The 18,159-nt window shown below is 34.6% G+C and overlaps 1 long non-coding RNA gene across 1 annotated transcript; it reads left to right on the top strand.

Moving 5' to 3' along the window:
* Window positions 1-1,249: 1,249 nt before the first annotated feature.
* LOC142534444 (uncharacterized) lies at window positions 1,250-17,944 on the top strand. Its single transcript, XR_012817061.1, has 3 exons — window positions 1,250-1,457; window positions 1,551-1,688; window positions 17,690-17,944. It is a non-coding gene; the product is annotated as an uncharacterized LOC142534444 (long non-coding RNA).
* The last annotated feature ends 215 nt before the right edge of the window (window positions 17,945-18,159 follow it).

The following is an 18,159-nucleotide window of genomic DNA, read 5'->3' as shown; positions in this document are numbered from 1 at the left end:
AAAGACAACTCCAAAGGTAAAACTGTGGGTAAGAGTAAGCTTATCCATGTTAACTTTACTATTAAAGATGTGTTACTAGGTGAGAATTTGAAGTATAACTTGATTAGCTTCAGTCAGTTATGCGACAATAAATTATCAGTTCAGTTCGACAGACATACTTGTTCAGTTAGAGACTCAACTGATGAGGTCATCCTAACTGGCAATCGTTGTGGGAATACTTATAAAGTCAGTTGTACTGATCAACCTAAGGCACCAGTTTGTTTTATAGCTTCAAAATCTTCTAAAAACTGATTGTGACATAAAAGGTTGAACCACCTAAACTTTAAATTCATTGCCTATCTTAGTAACCATGATCTTGTAACTAGTTTGCCCAAAATAGATTTTTCAAAACATAAAATTTGTTCAGCATGTCAGTTTGAGAAGCAAGTAAGATCTACATTTAAAAACAAAGGTTGTAAATTATCTTCTCGATGCTTAGAACTGCTACATGTGGATCTTTTTGTTCCTATACCAGTAATGAGTTTAGGGGGAATGAAATACACCTTAGTAGTCGTGGATGATTTTTCAAGATTTACTTGGGTTATCTTTCTTAAATCCAAAGACCAAATTGCTGCACAAATGATTAAGCTTTTCAAAATATTATTAAATGAAAAATCAGTTGGGATTGATCGAATAAGGTCTGATCGAGGGACTGAATTCATCAATCAAAATCTTTCACAATTTTTTTTTCGAAAATACTGGGATCAAGCATGAGTTCTCCGCAGCAAGAACTCCTCAGCAAAATAGTGTAGCTGAGAGAAGGAATCGGACCCTTAAAGAAGCTGCTAGAACAATGCTTGCTGATTCTGGTATTTATCAATGGTTTTGGGCAGAAGTAGTAAACACTGCATGTTACACTCAGAACAGACAAATGACTAATAAGAATCATTTGAAAACACCTTACACTACAAGAAAAATGATTTTTCGCAGCACGTCATCAACAGTGTGCATTAAAAGCACGCTGCGAATATTACTTTTAACGGCGTGAACCATATGTGCGCTGTTAATATTGTTTCGCTTGACAGAAATAACGGCGTGCATTAAAAGCACGTTGCGGATAGTAATATCCGCAGCGTGCATTTATGTGTGTTGTTAATAAATAATATAAACGACAGTGTGCGGTTAAATGTGAGCTTTTAATAACCTATGCAATTATACTTGTATTACACAACACAATACGAGAGAGAGTGAAACCCCAAATTCCATCTCTTAACCCTTCTCCTACTCCCGTCAGTGTTCTGCATCCAGACTCCAACCACCGCTGCGTGCTGTCACGCCACCGGAGATCGGAGCACAGTAGCTACCAACCTTGTTCCCCTAACCTTGCGCCTCCTTCCCTGCCTCAGATTGGAAGAACTAGCGCGAGTGGGAGCCCTGTTTCAGTCTTTTTCCGTGTGCGAGTTTTTCCTCCGTTTTTTGTGAGTGTGTGTCTCGGTTTCTTTGTTATTTAGTGGTTTGTTGTTGAGAAGTCGAAGCCCTAATGTTTTCCCTGTTATCCCTGCGATTTCCAGCCACTATTAGCTCTGTCCAGTCACGATTCTGGCGAGTTTTCCTGCGAGATACAACCTTTGCACCATCTTGAGACCACTACTGCCCATTCAACTTCGATTCTTGGTACATTTTAGCTTGATTTCCAGTCTATAGTTCAGGTATACAAGCCGTTTGGATTCGAATTTTTTTACAATCCGATTTAACTGTTTTCTTTGCATTAGTAGCATAATATTAACACATTGTTGGCTTATTATATGTCCAGCTAGTATCCGAAAATTTTATGGGAATATTTGTGGGAAAGGTGCGATTTTGGGGGAAAAAACATATGTAACTGAGAAATAAACTACTTCAGAGGCTAACTTTCACTCCATCTTCCAGTGGAGAAGCAAATGAGATCCAAATTATTAATAAAGCACAATGTTATGTCTTCTGACTTCTAGAATTGCAAAAATTGCTATCAATCATTGTTTTGTTGTGAAATAAGTACTGTTGTTCTTCCCATTTGATGATGAATCTGATTCGTTTTAATCTGAATTGTTTGCTCATACTCTAGGCTATCATCTTTTGTCTTTTAGGCCATTCTTCAATTTTTCCTTGCCTTAGAACATTTTCTCGCTCATGTTTGAGCCGGTAAGGTAAAATTCACCTTCTTCTCTTGGCAAAATAAATATAAAAATGTAGGGATATTGCTTATGCATCTGTCCTATACTCATACTATATGAGCTGTGTGCTATATTAAATGGATATCCAATGCAAAAGTAGACAGAAAGAGTGGAAAATTTAATATTGGTAAACATGAGATTAACTGAACTCGACCTCCTGGTTTTCTAATCCTCATTTTATCTGCTCCAGGTTTGAGTCGCATTTAGATTTACCTAGAATTAGTTCTGGATGCCCCCTATTGTTATGTTGATAAATATACGTTGTTTGTTCATGCTTGAGTTCCTGATAAATTAGATGACCCCAGTTTTTTCGTCATCGGAATATGTTTCTAACTTCATGAATGTGTGATAGGAGCACGATTTCGTAGTATTTCAGAGTTAGATGTTCATATTGTGACGGCTGACTTAGGACAGGTGCACAATTATACGACGTTAGCTGGTCTAATCGGTGGTAGTTAGCACTCTACGATTTATATAAACAATATGCCATTCACCTAACCACAAGCACCAACAACCTCACCTGGTCAATTCATTCAACTTGTGGGAATGCTAACATAGTTGATTAATATATAAATATATATATCACTACAAGAAATTCTGCATACAACAACGCACATACGACAACATTTTTTGTGAAAAACTGTTGTCGTAAGTTTTTAACAACGGTTTTAGCAAAAACTGTTGTCTTTTGGGGGTCAAAGACAACGGTTTTTAGGGTCAATGGCAGCGGTTCTATAAAACCGTGGTCTTTGAGCGTTTTTTTAGGGTCAATGACAACGGTTCTATGAACTGTTGTCTATTAGCGGTTTTTTTTTTTGCACAATAAAACCGTTGTCGATTAGCGTGGTTTTTAGACAAACGACAATGGTTTTGGAAAACGTTGCCATATTTAGCGACGGTATTATGAAAACCGTCATTAATTTAAAATTAGCGACGGTTTTGTAGCTAATTTTAGCCACGGTTTTACATAAAACCGTCGCATGTTTAAGATTAGCGACGGTTTTACAAAACCCGTCGCTAAATTTAGCGATGGATTTGTTGCAACCGTCGCTAATTTTACCGTCGCAAACAGTCTACAAATACCACCATTTTCGGTCCATTTTCCTCCATAACACTTCACAACACTTAAAATTTTTCTGTCTTACACGATTTTATCACTTCACACAACACTTAAAATTTTTCTCACCACTTCATAACACTTAAAATTTTTCTCTCTTACACGATTTTACTACTTCATAACTTAAATTTTTTCTCTTACACGATTTTACTACTTCACAGCACTTAAAATTTTTCTCTTACACGATTTTAGTTTCGATTGTTAGTTTTTTTTAGATTTATTAAATTATTAAAAGTATTTTTTATTTTTCGAAACAAATTAGCGACGAAAATTTTCATTGCTAACCGTCGTTAAAATTAGCGACAGTCTTCATCGACGGTCTTCATTGCCAACCGTCGCTAATTAGCGACGATTTTGAATAAAACCGTCGCTAATTTATTAGCGACGGTTTTAAAAAATTGTCGCAAATTTTACCTACCACAATGAATAAAAATCGTTGTCGTTGAACGGACTTTCAACAGCACTCTCAGTTACAACAGTTTTAAAAAGGCTACGACAACGGATTTTATCCACGTAGACACACACATTCCGTGTTTAACGAAACGTTGGACAAATACAATAATCTTTCGGAAAGAATAATAAATAAAGACAAATGTTTGTTTAGATATTTTATAAATTATATAGTAATTCGAAGCAGGTAGCATATGATACTGGCGTATTATATATATAGATCCTATAACGAGTTGCCTAATGTTTCTCTGAATTTATTATTATTTTGGTGCCTTATACTTTGAAATTGTTATAGTTTACGAAATATTATTGCACGATGATTGATAATATCATCAAATATATTCTAAAAAATCAAATGATTAAATATATATAAAAAAAACTTCATGTGAAACTATCATGACTGTGAGCCATGATTAAATTATCTCAAGATAGAACGGTCTCAAGATATAGAAAATAAAATATATTCTCTCTCCTCCCCTAGCAGTACTAGCTACATCTGTCAACAAAATCTTCTCCCCCTAAAATATTAACACCCTCCCCGCCCCCCTCTTTATCCTCCTACATGCATTCCGCCTCTCTTATTTCTACTGAATGTGAATTCAAGACATAAGTTTATATATGTCACAGATAATAAGATAAAAAATAGTTGCATAGGTTTGATAAAGATTCAGAGACAGGGATGGGTGTTGTCTTTGGTTGTTTCTCAAAAGGAGGTATCAATGAATTAAGTAAGCTTTTCAATGTAGAGACAGGGTAGCATGGACTATGTGATGTTTTACTCTTTTTCTGAAAAAAAAATTAAGTTCAAATGGACGGACAAAACAAGTTGTGTATTTTATTTCATTTTGAAGAAGTTTCATATACATTTTAAAACAAAATAACCATTTTTTTAACTTTTTAAGAGAAATGTTATTTCTTGGTTTTGCACCTCTTTGGCTAATAAAATTTATTTTATCCTTATATAATATATATCCATACTATTTTGCTAAGGAAACGGGTAGCTTAAATTTAATAAAAATATATGTATACGCATCTCAATTTTCAAAATTTGAGGCTGCCGTGTACAAATTTTTTCAACAATTGTTGGCAATGACCGTCGTCATTTTCAACACGTTTATTTTACGGGTCACAATTTTCTTACATTCTCCCACTTGACCCGTATATCTCATTTATCATAGGAGAAATTAAAATACATGAATCATGGCGATAGGTCATCTAAAAACGATTATTATCTTCCATGTATCACAATGTATTATATCTCTCAAATAACTTAATGAATAAACCCTATGTTTATTCGAGGTCCAACTTTATTGATATTTTTCATGATAACTGAATATGTACATAATTGAATATGAAAAATAACATAACTTAATGAGTTTCATTAATTTTGTTTTTACAACAAAATTACATAAAAGAACCAAGTCTCATTCGTTCTGTATGATCCTTGAATTTTATTGGTGGCATGCCCTTAGTCAAAGGATTCGCAATCATCAATTTAGTACTAATGTGCTCGATAAGTAACTTCTTATCTTTAACACGTTCTCGTATGGCTAAATACTTAATGTCGATGTGTTTGCTTCGACTACCACTTTTGTTATTTTTAGCCATAAAAACTGCAGCTGAATTGTCACAAAATATTCTTAATGGCATAGATATAGAATCCATAATTCTAAGCCTTGAAATGAAACTCTTCAACCATACACCATGTGAGGTTGCCTCAAAACAAGATACGAACTCAGCTTCCATAGTGGAAGTAGCAGTCAATGTCTGCTTTGCACTTCTCCAAGATACAGCTCCACCAACTAACATAAAATATATCCTGAAGTGGATTTTCTTGAATCAATGCAGCCAGCATAGTCTGAATCAGAGTAGCCAATTACTTCCAAATTTTCAGTTCGTCTGAACATAAGCATATAATCTTTGGTCCCTTGAAGGTACCTCATGACTTTCTTTGCAGCTTTCCAATGGTCTAAACCTGGATTACTCTAATATCTTCCAAACATCCCAACAATAAATGCAATGTCAGGTCTAGTGAAAACCTGAGCATACATCAAGCTTCCGACAGCAGAAGCATAAGGAATGTTTTTCATTTGTTCCCGCTCTAGATCATTCTTTGGGCATTGGCTCAAATTGAATTTATCGCCTTTCACAACGGGAGCTATACTTGGTGAACAATCTTTCATCCGATATCTCTCTAAAACTTTGTTGATATAGGTTTCTTGAGACAAACCTATAATACCTTGAATTTTGTCTCTATGTATCTTAATGCCAATGACATAAGATGCATCACCCATATCCTTCATATCAAAGTTTTTAGAGAGGAATTGTTTCACCTCGTATAACAGACCCTTATCATTGGTTGCAAGTAATATATCATCCACATATAGAATAAGGAAACAAATCTTGCTCCCACTGACTTTCTGGTATATACATTGATCCATGTGGTTCTCAACGAATCCAAATGAAGAGATAACATCATGAAATTTTAAATACCATTGACGGGAAGCTTGTTTCAATCCATATATAGATTTCTTAAGCTTACAAACCAATTGCTCACCATTACTAGAGAAGAATCATTCAAGTTGTTTCATATAAACCTCTTCCTCTAGTTCTCCATTGAGAAAAGCCGTTTTCACATCCATTTGTTGTAAATCTAAGTCAAAATGTGCAACTAATGCTAAAATGATACGGAGAGAATCTTTCTAAGATACAAGAGAAAAAGTCTCCTTGTAGTCGATTCCTTCCTGTTGAGTGAATCCTTTAGCTACGAGTCTTGCTTTATATCTTTCAATGTTGCCTAATGAGTCTTACTTTGTTTTGTAGACCCATTTACATCCAATGGCTTTTACACCATCAGGCAACTGAACAAGATCCCAAACTCCATTAACTGCCATAGAATTCATCTCTTCTTTCATAGCATTAAACCATAGTTTTGACTCATTACAACTCATGGCTTGTGAAAACATTTCAGGATCATTTTCGGCTCCAATGTTAAAGTCCGATTCTTGTAACACAACATAATCACTAGATATTGCTGATCTCCTTATTCTAGTAGATCTCCTTAGGTTGTTTGGTTGATCAACAATTTCTTGTTGTTCTTCACTAACAACTTGATCTACTGGATTTTCATCAGCAATTTGTGGAACTTCAGTAATCGGTTGCCTAACACCCATTTGGTCTTGAGGGTTGTGAATAACAACCAATCTGTCATTTGAATAAGAGGGTTGTACATTAATGTGATCATTCTCAAAAACTATGTCATGATCACTCCCACTAATCAAGTCATTTTCAAGAAATTTTGCATTTCTTGATTCCACAATTCTAGTATTGTGAGATGGACAATAGAATCTGTACCCTTTGGATTTTTCAGCATACCCAATGAAATATCTACTTATAGTTCTTGGGTCCAGTTTCTTTTCATGTGGGTTGTAAACTCTTATTTCAGAAGGACAACCCCAAACGCGTATATGTTGCAAACTCGGTTTCCAACCTTTTAATAACTCAAATGGCGTCTTTGGGACAGCCTTAGTTGGAACTCTGTTTAATATATACACACCTGTCTTAAGAGCTTCAGTCCACAAGGATTTAGGAAGTTTAGAGCTACTAAACATGCTCCTCACCATGTCCAATAATGTCCGGTTTTTCCTCCTAGCTACGCCATTTTGGTCCGGAGAACCAGGCATAGTATATTGGGCAACAATCCCTTGTTCTTGGAGAAACTTTGCAAACGGACCAGATGCTAGTCCATTCTCAGTGTATCTACCATAATATTCTCCACCTCTATCAGTTCTCACGATCTTAATATATTTTCCACATTGCTTCTCCACTTCAGCCTTAAAAACCTTGAAGGCTTCAAGTGCTTCGTTTTTATTATGAAGCATGTAGATATACATGTATCGTGAGTAATCATCAATCAAAGAGATGAAGTATTTCGGACTTTGCATGTCCATATTTGGACAACAAATATCTGAATGTATGATTTCTAATATTTCTGTACTCCTCTTGGCACCCTTTTTAGATTTATTGGTCTGCTTTCCCTTAATGCAGTCCACACAAGTCTCAAAATCAGTAAAATCTAAAGTACTAAGTGCTCCATCATTCACTAATCTTTTAATCCTCTCTATAGAGATATGTCACAATCTCATGTGCCATAATATAGAGGAATCTTCATTTATAACACATCTTTTAATACCTCCTTGAACATGCATAGTGGTGTTATTATTTTGTAAAAAAATAAAGAAAAGACCATCAACCATTGTACCATTTCCAATAAGATTTGATTTATAAAACACATTTATTGATTTATCCTAAAAATGAAATGAATAACCAAGGGGTACAAGTTTTGAAACTGAAATTAAATTCCTAGAAAAACTAGGAATATAAAATGTCTTTTCTAATTTTAAAATATAACCACTATTCAACACTAGGCAGCAAGTCCCAATAGCCTCCACATGCGAAGACATCTTGTTTCCCGAATAGATGCTTCGCTCATTTTCTATTGACTTCCTTAGGTTTTGCATACCCTGCAAGGTATTTGTAACATGGATTGTAGAACCAGAATCAATCCACCATGTATTATAAATCATATCAACCATATTAGATTCATAACAGACAAATGAAGTAGGAATACCTTTCTTTTCAAGCCAGTCCTTAAATTTATTGCAATCCTTCTCAATGTGTCCCGTCTTTTTACAGAAGAAACACTTGGATTCTTTCTTGATGTCAGGTTGGGGTGGAATTATTCCTTTCCTTTTTTCCTTGACTTTGGCTTGCTTTTTATACTTTCCTTGTGTGGTCATAAAGACATTATCACTCGTTTTCATCAACAGCCTTCCTTCCTCTTGAACACACATGGTCATTAATTCATTAATTGACCATTTATCCTTATGTGTGTTGTAGAAAATTTTGAAGGGTCCATATTGCTGTGGAAGAGTGCATAAAATGTAGTGCACAAGAAAATTCTCAGACATTTCCACTTCAAGTGTCTTGAGCCGAGCCGCTATGTCCCGCATCTTCATGATGTGCTCTCGCACACCTCTCACACTGGTGATCCTTAATGAAGAGAATTTCATAATTATGGTTCTTGCAAGTGCTTTATCTGAAGACTGAAACTGTTCATCAATAGCCTTCAGTAATTCTTTGACATTATTATGCTGGTCGACAGAACCACGCATACCAGCAGAGATTTCGGTCTTTATGAACATTACGCAGAGTCGATTAGATCGCTCCAATTTTTCATAAAGATCAACATCATCCGGAATGATGTTTTCAGTAATAGCAGATGGTTCGTCTTTCCGTATAGCATAATCAATATCCATCCACCCTAATTGAAGAAGAATTCTTTCTTTCCAAATTTTATAATTATCGCCCTTTAGATCGGGAATGTCACATTTCATATCAGAAAAAGTCGCAGGTTGCATAACTGCACAAAATATCATATGCTTAAAATTTTGAGACAATATCATGTTTTACCAATGTAATTCATGTTTAAAAATCTAGTGACATAAAATTTTCATGTGGGCCAAAATTTTAATTCAATAAGATTTTTCTGTAAATTTATGATAAACCTATCAAAATGTATTTTCTTTAATTCCTGTGGGTAAATTAAGAAAAATTTAATTTGATATTTTAACCTGATTAGTTATATAAATATAATAAAAATCCCTGTGGGGTAAATTTTATTATGTTTATATAATTAATTACAATTGATGTCCATTATGTGATCCAAACTCACTTAATGCATAATTTTTCATAATTAAGGATGTTGTGGCTATTCCTCAATTATTTAAAATTATACGGTTCACCGGACAAAATTTTGGCTTTACTTAATGCTTTATATAATAATTATTTCGCAATCAACACTTTCCAAGAGTGCTCCCAAGAAAGATAGGTAGTGCTTAGGCCCTTTAAATACTCAACTCCTAGACAGAGCAATGTTCATCAGGGAGACCAGTGACTAGTCAAGGCAGTTTAAACCGGTCGATTAAGAACTCCCTCATATCATGTTTTCTTACGTCACCTTATAATTATTATTCAACTTAATTATCCATATTTATGTGAATATTTATAAGCCAATTTTTTTTTATATTAAATAATTTTATATTCACATTTTTACTTAATATGAACAATTACATTCCCCATCAGTTTTTCTCTTCAATCAGAGTAGTGATAAAGTGAGGATCACATTTACGATAAAATGTTAGTTCCTCTTCAGTTTTTCTCTTCAATTAGAGTAGTGATAAAGTGAGGATTATTTGTTCATTTGTGAATATCTGAAATATTTTAATTTATAATATTATATTCACATCTTACTTAATATGTTCATTTAAAATTATAAACAACTTAATATAATTTAATATGAACATAATTTGAATATTATATCTAACGAGCAAAAAATAATTTCTAAACATGCATTGAAATTTGTATTGAATTTGGAAATATTAAATCTAATTCCAAATCATCAAAATCATGTTTTTTTACGTATACATGAACATGATATATAATATGCGGAAGCTTAATCGAGAATTACCTCCGGCCATTGAAAATTTGTTGAAGCTTTCTGATTTATTTTCGATTGAAGCCTTCTAAACACTTCAACACTCCTTTAGATGGTGTATTTTCTGTATGAGATTGTGTGTTTAGGGACCTCAATGCCTTCGGTATTTATAGGCACACTCATACCATCACCGAGTGTTTTGGGAGCTCGAGATCCAAACCAAATTTGTATACGCATCTCAATTTTCAAAATTTAAGGCTGCCGTGTACAAATTTTTTCAACAATTGTTGGCAATGACCGTCATCATTTTCAACACGTTTATTTTACGGGTCACAATTTTCTTACACTATGGTCAATTGATCTATGGTCAAAAAATATAAGTAAAATTTAGCTTATCTTATTTTTATACATGATTTTATTTGTTTAAAATATAATAATGTATGAATAAATTTTTTGTATTTAAGTTTTTTTATTTATTATGTGGTGTTCTCTTATAAAAATGTTGGGAATATTTTGGGAAAGAAAAGTTGGGATAACATCTGACACCTAAGTAATTATATCATATAAATTAAATTATCATCGTGTATATGTGTGTGTGTTTGTATTGATAAAATTTCATAATTATTTCATACAAATAAAAAAAGTTTGTTCACAAGATGGATAATGAATGGATGCATCTGCCTTCTAGGCTTGTACCCGAGTATGAAGAAGGGGTAAAAAAAATTTATAGCACAAGCTAGAACTATGCAAAAACACGTGAAGTAATCTTATATCTTTGCAAGCGTTGTAAAGAAGTATATGAAATTTGACCAAGTTTACGACCACTTAATTATTAAGGGGTTCGATCCTTCTTACACTATTTGTGAGATGTCTACTCATTTAAAAATGCGAAAATATTTTTTTCAAAACTCCCATTTTCGAAATATCATTTAAATGTTTCGTATGCATGCGCACCACAGAAAAATATAAGATTTAAAAATGATCTTAAATATTTTCCAATAAAAACAGCGCATGTAACGCCCCGAAAAATTTAAAGGTCCACGCGAATCACATGCATGTAATTATTAAATTCTCCTGTATTTTAATTAAATGTTTTAATTGCATAAATTAATTATGTTGTGCATATTTACATGTTTAAATATACTTTTCTACATGGTTGCATTAAAATGTATTTTTAAAAGGTTATTCGAGTTGCGATCGAAGAACGGAGACTGAGGGCTGAAAATGTAAAATGATTTTATTAAATAATTGTTTTTAATTATTTAAAATATGGGTGATGCTTTTTATTACTTTTGAAAATAAGGGGTTTGGAGGTGATTTTATACGGCGGGACGTAAATTTTATCGGTGTTGGTTTTTCAATAAAAATACGAACTTTTTGGCAACCCGGCTAATAAATTCGCAGAGTTATTTAAACAAAATTATTTTTATATTTTTAATTAAAGTCTAACTAAGAACTAATGGGCCTATTTATCTACCTAATGGGCCTAAAGCCTTGCTTAGAGTTTTAATTAGTATTTAAATAAAATAATCTTCCCCAACCCTACACTTTGCTACACGCCTCAAACCTTATATTTTTCTCTCCCAAAACTCCTCAAAGTTCACGGATCACACACATTACAATTTAAAGAAGGAAATCGAGACTTGCAAGGTAGAGTTCAAGCCAAGGTTTTTGCCCCATTCTTCGCCTTCGTCAACGAATAATCGTGCGTTAAATACGCAAAGACACGCCATATTCTTTCTTTCAATCATCTATCACACCATAATATTTATTTGAACATGTTTTGAAAGAAAACAAGGCACTCAAATTATAATTTTCGCAACTATTCATATGCATGGGTTTAACTCTTGTTTGTTGATTCAAAAATCATGTTTAATTTGTGTTAAGGGGCTGCCATGGTTAGGGTATGGATTAAGGGTGTTTTAAACAAATTTAGGGTCCTAAACACACACCAATTAAGATGAAAATGTGAGAAACAAAAGCTGGAAAACAGTAGGCATCAATTAAAAGGAACCGTGGGTTTTTTTGATTGCACAAGAGTCAAGTGGCTCGTTCCTTGGCATGGGCTATTGGGGCTCGTCCAAGGCTCGAACAGGGGCATTGTTGGTATCGGTCTAGGGCAGGGTTAGGTCCTTAGGGTCCTAAGAAGGTGCAAAAGGGGCTGGTTCAAGGTCTGGTTCGGTGGTCAAGTGGCTAAGCAAGAAAACATGGAGTCCTAGTCTAGGTGGGTTTTCTCGGCCATGCTTGTGCTGAAGTAGGGGGGGGGGGGGGGGGGGGAGGCTTCGGTTTTCAAGCTAGGGGCTCGAGTTCTATAGGTTCTAAGGGTCCAGGAGGGTGCCTAGAGAGGCTGGTCATAAGTTGGTGCAGGGTGGCTAGACATGGCTCGAGCTAAACACAAAAAACGTGGGGGAGAAGCTCATGACAGCAAGTTAGGCGAGATGTTGCTGTCAAGCTTCAGTGGTTTGCTCCTCACGTCCAGGGGCTTGGGTTGGTCTGGGCTTGGTTTATGCGTGGTCCAGGGAAGGTTATGGTCATGAGGGGTCAGTGGTTAGACGGCTGGAAGAGTCCTAGGCAACTAGGAAACCCAATTCAACATGGACACTACAAACACACACACGCATGCACTTGGGGTCGAGTTCCAGAAGTGTTTTGGTCAGGCTAAGGCTGGTTTTATGAGCTGGGCTTGGTCAGTAGGGTCCCTAGGTGGGTTGGCTAGGTTTTGGATCGAGGTGGCTTGGGCGTGGCTCGAGTAAATTAGGAGATGGCTCGGTGTGTTCGATAAGGTGTCAAAAACGAAAATTAAAAGGCAAAAATTGAGCCATGGGTCCACAGGTGTGGCTCATAACTTGGAAGGGTAGAATAAATCATAAAAAGGTTATGTTTAAATTTTGGGATCAAAATAACGAGTTTTGGATTTATTCGGGATTTAATCGCCGCACGAAATGCTAATTAACGAGTTAATTTAAACGCCATGTTATATGCTTTATAAAATTATGGAAAATTAGGTTTAAGCTTAAATAATTATTGAAAGCCTTGGTTTTTAATTTGGGAATTTATATTAAGGTTTGGTTTAATTCGTGATTAAAACGCATTAATACGTTATATTTAAAGATAAATTTAAAAGTCGTCGAATGAAGCTAAATAAAAATATGAGAAAATTCATGTAAGTTTAAATAATTATTTGGAAAATGTTAGAGTCAATAAAATTAAGAAAATGTAAAAAAGATGAAAATTTACGTCTAGGGGTAAAACGGTCTTTTTACTCATAGAAATTATTAAACGTCATGGCAGTGTCCTGAATGCTGTTTTATATGCTAATATGATTATTTTCAATGATTATGGGTTTTTACATGTTAATATGTCAATTTTAAATGTTTATTGATTTTTAAGACGTTAATAAGTTTAATGTTTTATGATTTAATATGCTAAAACATTTATTTTAAATGTTTATGATTTAAATGTTTATTTTTAATGTTTATGAAGTTAAAATGTTTATTTTAAAAATGTTCATAGATGTTTATGATTTTTAATATGTTAAGTTCTGATTTTTAAATGTCTATGATTTTTATGATTTAAATATGGGCATTTAAAAGATATGTTGCATGATTGGTTTTAAAATAAAAATGATGTTATGCATGTTTTTATTAAGTGATGATATCATGTTGAAGGACGTAAAGGGATTATGACTACTAGATGTTGGAAATATCGTGAGGGTTATGGTCTCAGTGGGAGCCCGACGATCGTGTTTCCTTGGATACGGATACGAATACGATTACGTGATACGAATACGAATATGTTAATACGTTGGCCAAGGCCCAGTTGACGGGTGAGAGTGTCGCTGGTGTCCCCGTCGCTCAGTACTGTGGTTTTCTTTAGATGGATCCATCGCCCAATACGATCAAAAATACGAGTCACAATCACGATCTGAATTCAACAAACACGAACATGAACATGAATACGAATATGAATATGGATACGAATATGGATATGCATATGGATATGAATACGAATATGAATATGAATATGTTTATGTTTTTATGAAAATGTTTTATGCATCATGAAAATGTTTACGCAAATGTTTATGTTTATGCATCTTCATGAAAACGATATTTTAAGTACAAGTATTTTTCACTGTTATATGTTAACTGTATTACGTATTACTCGTTATCAAGAATATGACGTGTTGGATCTTTAGACTCACTAGGTGTGATTGATGCAGGTGATATTGATTATGAATATGATAATGGAGGTCTTGATGGTTGACTTTGCTGGACTGAAGGTGCACATAACCCGAGGACCGACGCTAGTTTTCCGCACTAGTTATGATTTATGAATTTGAGTTATGTTAAAGATATTTTTACGACGTTTTATTTGTGAGTGGTTTTTGAGAAGTTATAGTATGTGCTATACTTTTCAAATGTTAGTTGGTTGATTTATTTAAAATGATGTCAAAAATATTTTATGCTTGTGTAAGCAATTCGGCCGATGCTATGTGAGGTTTAAAAAAAAAAATTTCTAGTACTTTTTAAGAAAACGAATAAGCAGACGTTTCAACGCAGATTAAAATAACCAAACTCGTCCAAAAATCATACATAAACAAAAACGTATAAAAATATTAAAATCATCAACGTAGGAAAAAAATGTTCGTATGCTCTCAAAACTCGTAAATCATAATGCGGAAAACATGCGGTCCTCGGGTCATGTCACCGCACCAGAGCTGCTTACTTAGAGTTCAGCACCTCCAGTCTCCTCAACATCAAGCTTACCTGCATCACACACGCATAGTGAGTCTAAAGACTCGACACACCTGTACCAGTAATAACAAGTACATATACGTAGCACATAGAAGTGAAAAATAGCATAATCAACATACATTTCGTGTTTGCAGTAAAAATCGTATAAGTAAACGTATCCTTTCAAAACATGGTAATAATCATAGCATGTATCATCGTATCAGCATATACGTGTTTTTATTTATTTTTATGCATTTTATGCATAATTCATGCATGATAGAATTTATTTTATGAAATTTTAAAGGTTCATGCATTATAAATTTTAAGTTGCATTTCGCGCTCGAACGAGAAACGGAGGCCGAGAAATTATCAGAAAAATTATTTTATTACATGATTAATTTTTATTAATTATTATAAGGTGTTTTAAAGGTATTTTTCAATAAATGGGTTTTTATTGGATATTTTTACTCGCGGGATTTTATTTTTAACGATACGCAAATTTTATCGAATCCGAGAACTTTTTGAGGGTTCAGCTAATATTTTCAAAAACTTTACATCACGAAATATTTTTCGGGAGTGTATTTGGATTTAATGAGCCTACTTTTAAGCTTATTGGGACTAAAGCTCATTTTTAAACCTTTAAATGTCAACTAGGGCCCATTTGCTTAAACTTAATCAATATACACTAATACCTAATTAACCCTACACCTATTAATGCACCCTCCCGACCAGCCGACAACCCCTCTCCCCTTCATCATTTACGTGAAATTCAGCAGCCACCATTCCCCCATTTCTTTTCCTTTAAAGCAAGATCGTTTCTCCGCTCTATAGTGCCTCCTCGTCGTGATTTTCTTCAAAGTTTTGAGCTCCATTCTTCAAGGCACGCATGTATCAATAAAAATTAATCATGTAATAAAATAATTTTCCTGATAATTCCCTGGCATCCGTTCCTCGTTCGAGCGCGAAATGCAAATTAAAAATGTATAATGCACGAACCTTTAAAATTTCATGAAATAAATTCTATCATGCATGAGTTATGCATAAAATGCATAAAAATAATTAAACACATAATTTATGAAATATACATGTATTTAATGCTTTAAAACAAATTAATGAAATACCAAAGAAATTTAATAACTTGCATAAATGTGGTTCACGTGGACTTTCAAATTTTTCGGGTCATTACAATTTGGGTCTTCCATGGTGAAACTTATAACTCACAATCTCAAGCTGAAGGTAGTTCAGGAGTTCAGAAAGAGGATGAAAGTAGAGAGGTATATCACTTATATAAGGATGTTTTTTTGCCGGAAGAAGAGGTTGGCCGAAAACACTATATCTGAGGATAAGGATGAGTTTCATGATTTATTAAAATATGTGGAAACTCCTCTCTTCCCTGGTTGTACATCTTACACAAAGTTGTCGGCAGTCATCACACTATAAAATTACAAGTGTATTAATGGTCACTGTAACGACCCATTACAGGCCCAGTGGACCGCTCATACGGCTCACTGCCCCGATCGACCCAAGGATATCCCGATCTTGGGCTGCCTCAAAGGGGCCTTTTCCCTCACGGGCTTTCCATAGGCGTCGTACGGGTTACTCATAGGATCTCCCCCTCTCTACCAAGGGGTTTCTTTCGCCTCCCCAGGACTCGATCCCATGACCTATAGGATAAGTACATTGATATCAAGAGTCCTTGTACCAATTGAGCTAGTCCTTTCAATTGGTACCAGGACTCTTGATATCAATGTACTTATCCTATAGGTCATGGGATCGAGTCCTGGGGAGGCGAAAGAAACCCCTTGGTAGGGAGGGGGAGATCCTATGAGTAACCCGTACGAGGCCTATGGAAAGCCCGTGAGGGAAAAGGCCCGTTTGAGGGAGCCCAAGATCGGGATAGCCTTGGGTCGATCGGGGCAGTGGGCCGTATGGGCGGTCCACTGGGCCTGTAATGGGTCGTTACAGTCACACAGACAATAGTTTCAATGAGCTCCTAGTATTCAAGCTGTTGGAGAGAAAATGGTAATAAAATGAATATTTTATTATTAAAATATTAAACAAAATTTTCCCCTTCTCGGTTTTATCGCGTTTCCTCATAAAAACTTTTTTCAGAAAGAAATACAAGAATGTCCACCTGAATCTCAAAACACAACTAACATTGTTGATGATGCAATTAGCCTTGTATTTGGCAAGAAAGCTCGGGGTAGAGTGCGTGGAATGGGCTTCGGAGTTACACCATCGAAAGTTGGAGCTTCCGTGAAACAAAATGGAACTGTTCAACAACTTCAAACTATGGTACAAAGCCTTCAACAACGAATGCAACAAAATCAGTTAGAAATGCAAGAAATGAGGTCCATGTTTTTACAAAGTATGAATCTAAAAAATCAGCAAGAACATGTTATTAAGTAAACAACATATAAAAAATATGTTTGGTATATATACACACTTAAATGCTTTTGAATTATCATGATTACATCGCTTGACACGATTTGATTGTAAATTAGGTTTCTAGTGGTGGCATTGGTAGCGGTATTGAGAATGAAGTTGGTAGTAATGGTGATATTGATATTGGTGCCAAGAAAAATGGTAATTTTGATCATGTTTTTTAGGTAATTATCTTTAAATTATGTATTTTTAAACCGCAAAATTGTTACTAAAATAGACATGGTTGAATCAATAATATTTTATTGTTTATTTACAGTCAAATTTGAGGAATGTGAGTCTTGGAGATATCCGTGCTAATACTAAATGTAAGCTGTTTCATTGGTGTGCTGATGAATTAGTTGTTGTAGAAGGCCGAATTGCATCCACAGATCCAAACACAAAAGTGCATCACGTTGTTCTTGGTAGATCTTGTTGGAAAGTTTGGGTTGATAAGGTTTTGGTAGAGAAGGTGGACCTAATTCGACCAAATGATGAAATGCAGTTTCTCGAGGACGTTATAGGAAGCACGGTAGCATGGTTATCTAAGTTTGTCGTATTGTGTGATTGATAAATATTTTAGTGATTTGCATGTTTTGAAAGTTTAATCATTGTTATATATGTACCAGCTAGTTGTTATAGATTCCGTATCTTGGTTTGGATTTTCAGACTTTCTGTTTTGATATACAGAAAAACAATGACTTTTATTAATTTTGTGTTAGTTAAACGTAAAGTTGCACTAAATTTTTT

The sequence above is a fragment of the Primulina tabacum genome, unplaced genomic scaffold (genome assembly GCF_025594145.1).
Source record: "Primulina tabacum isolate GXHZ01 unplaced genomic scaffold, ASM2559414v2 Contig514, whole genome shotgun sequence".
NCBI classification, from domain to species: Eukaryota; Viridiplantae; Streptophyta; class Magnoliopsida; order Lamiales; family Gesneriaceae; genus Primulina; species Primulina tabacum.
The sequence above is the reverse complement of the archived record's forward strand: the minus strand, read 5'-3'. Positions and strand labels throughout refer to the sequence as shown.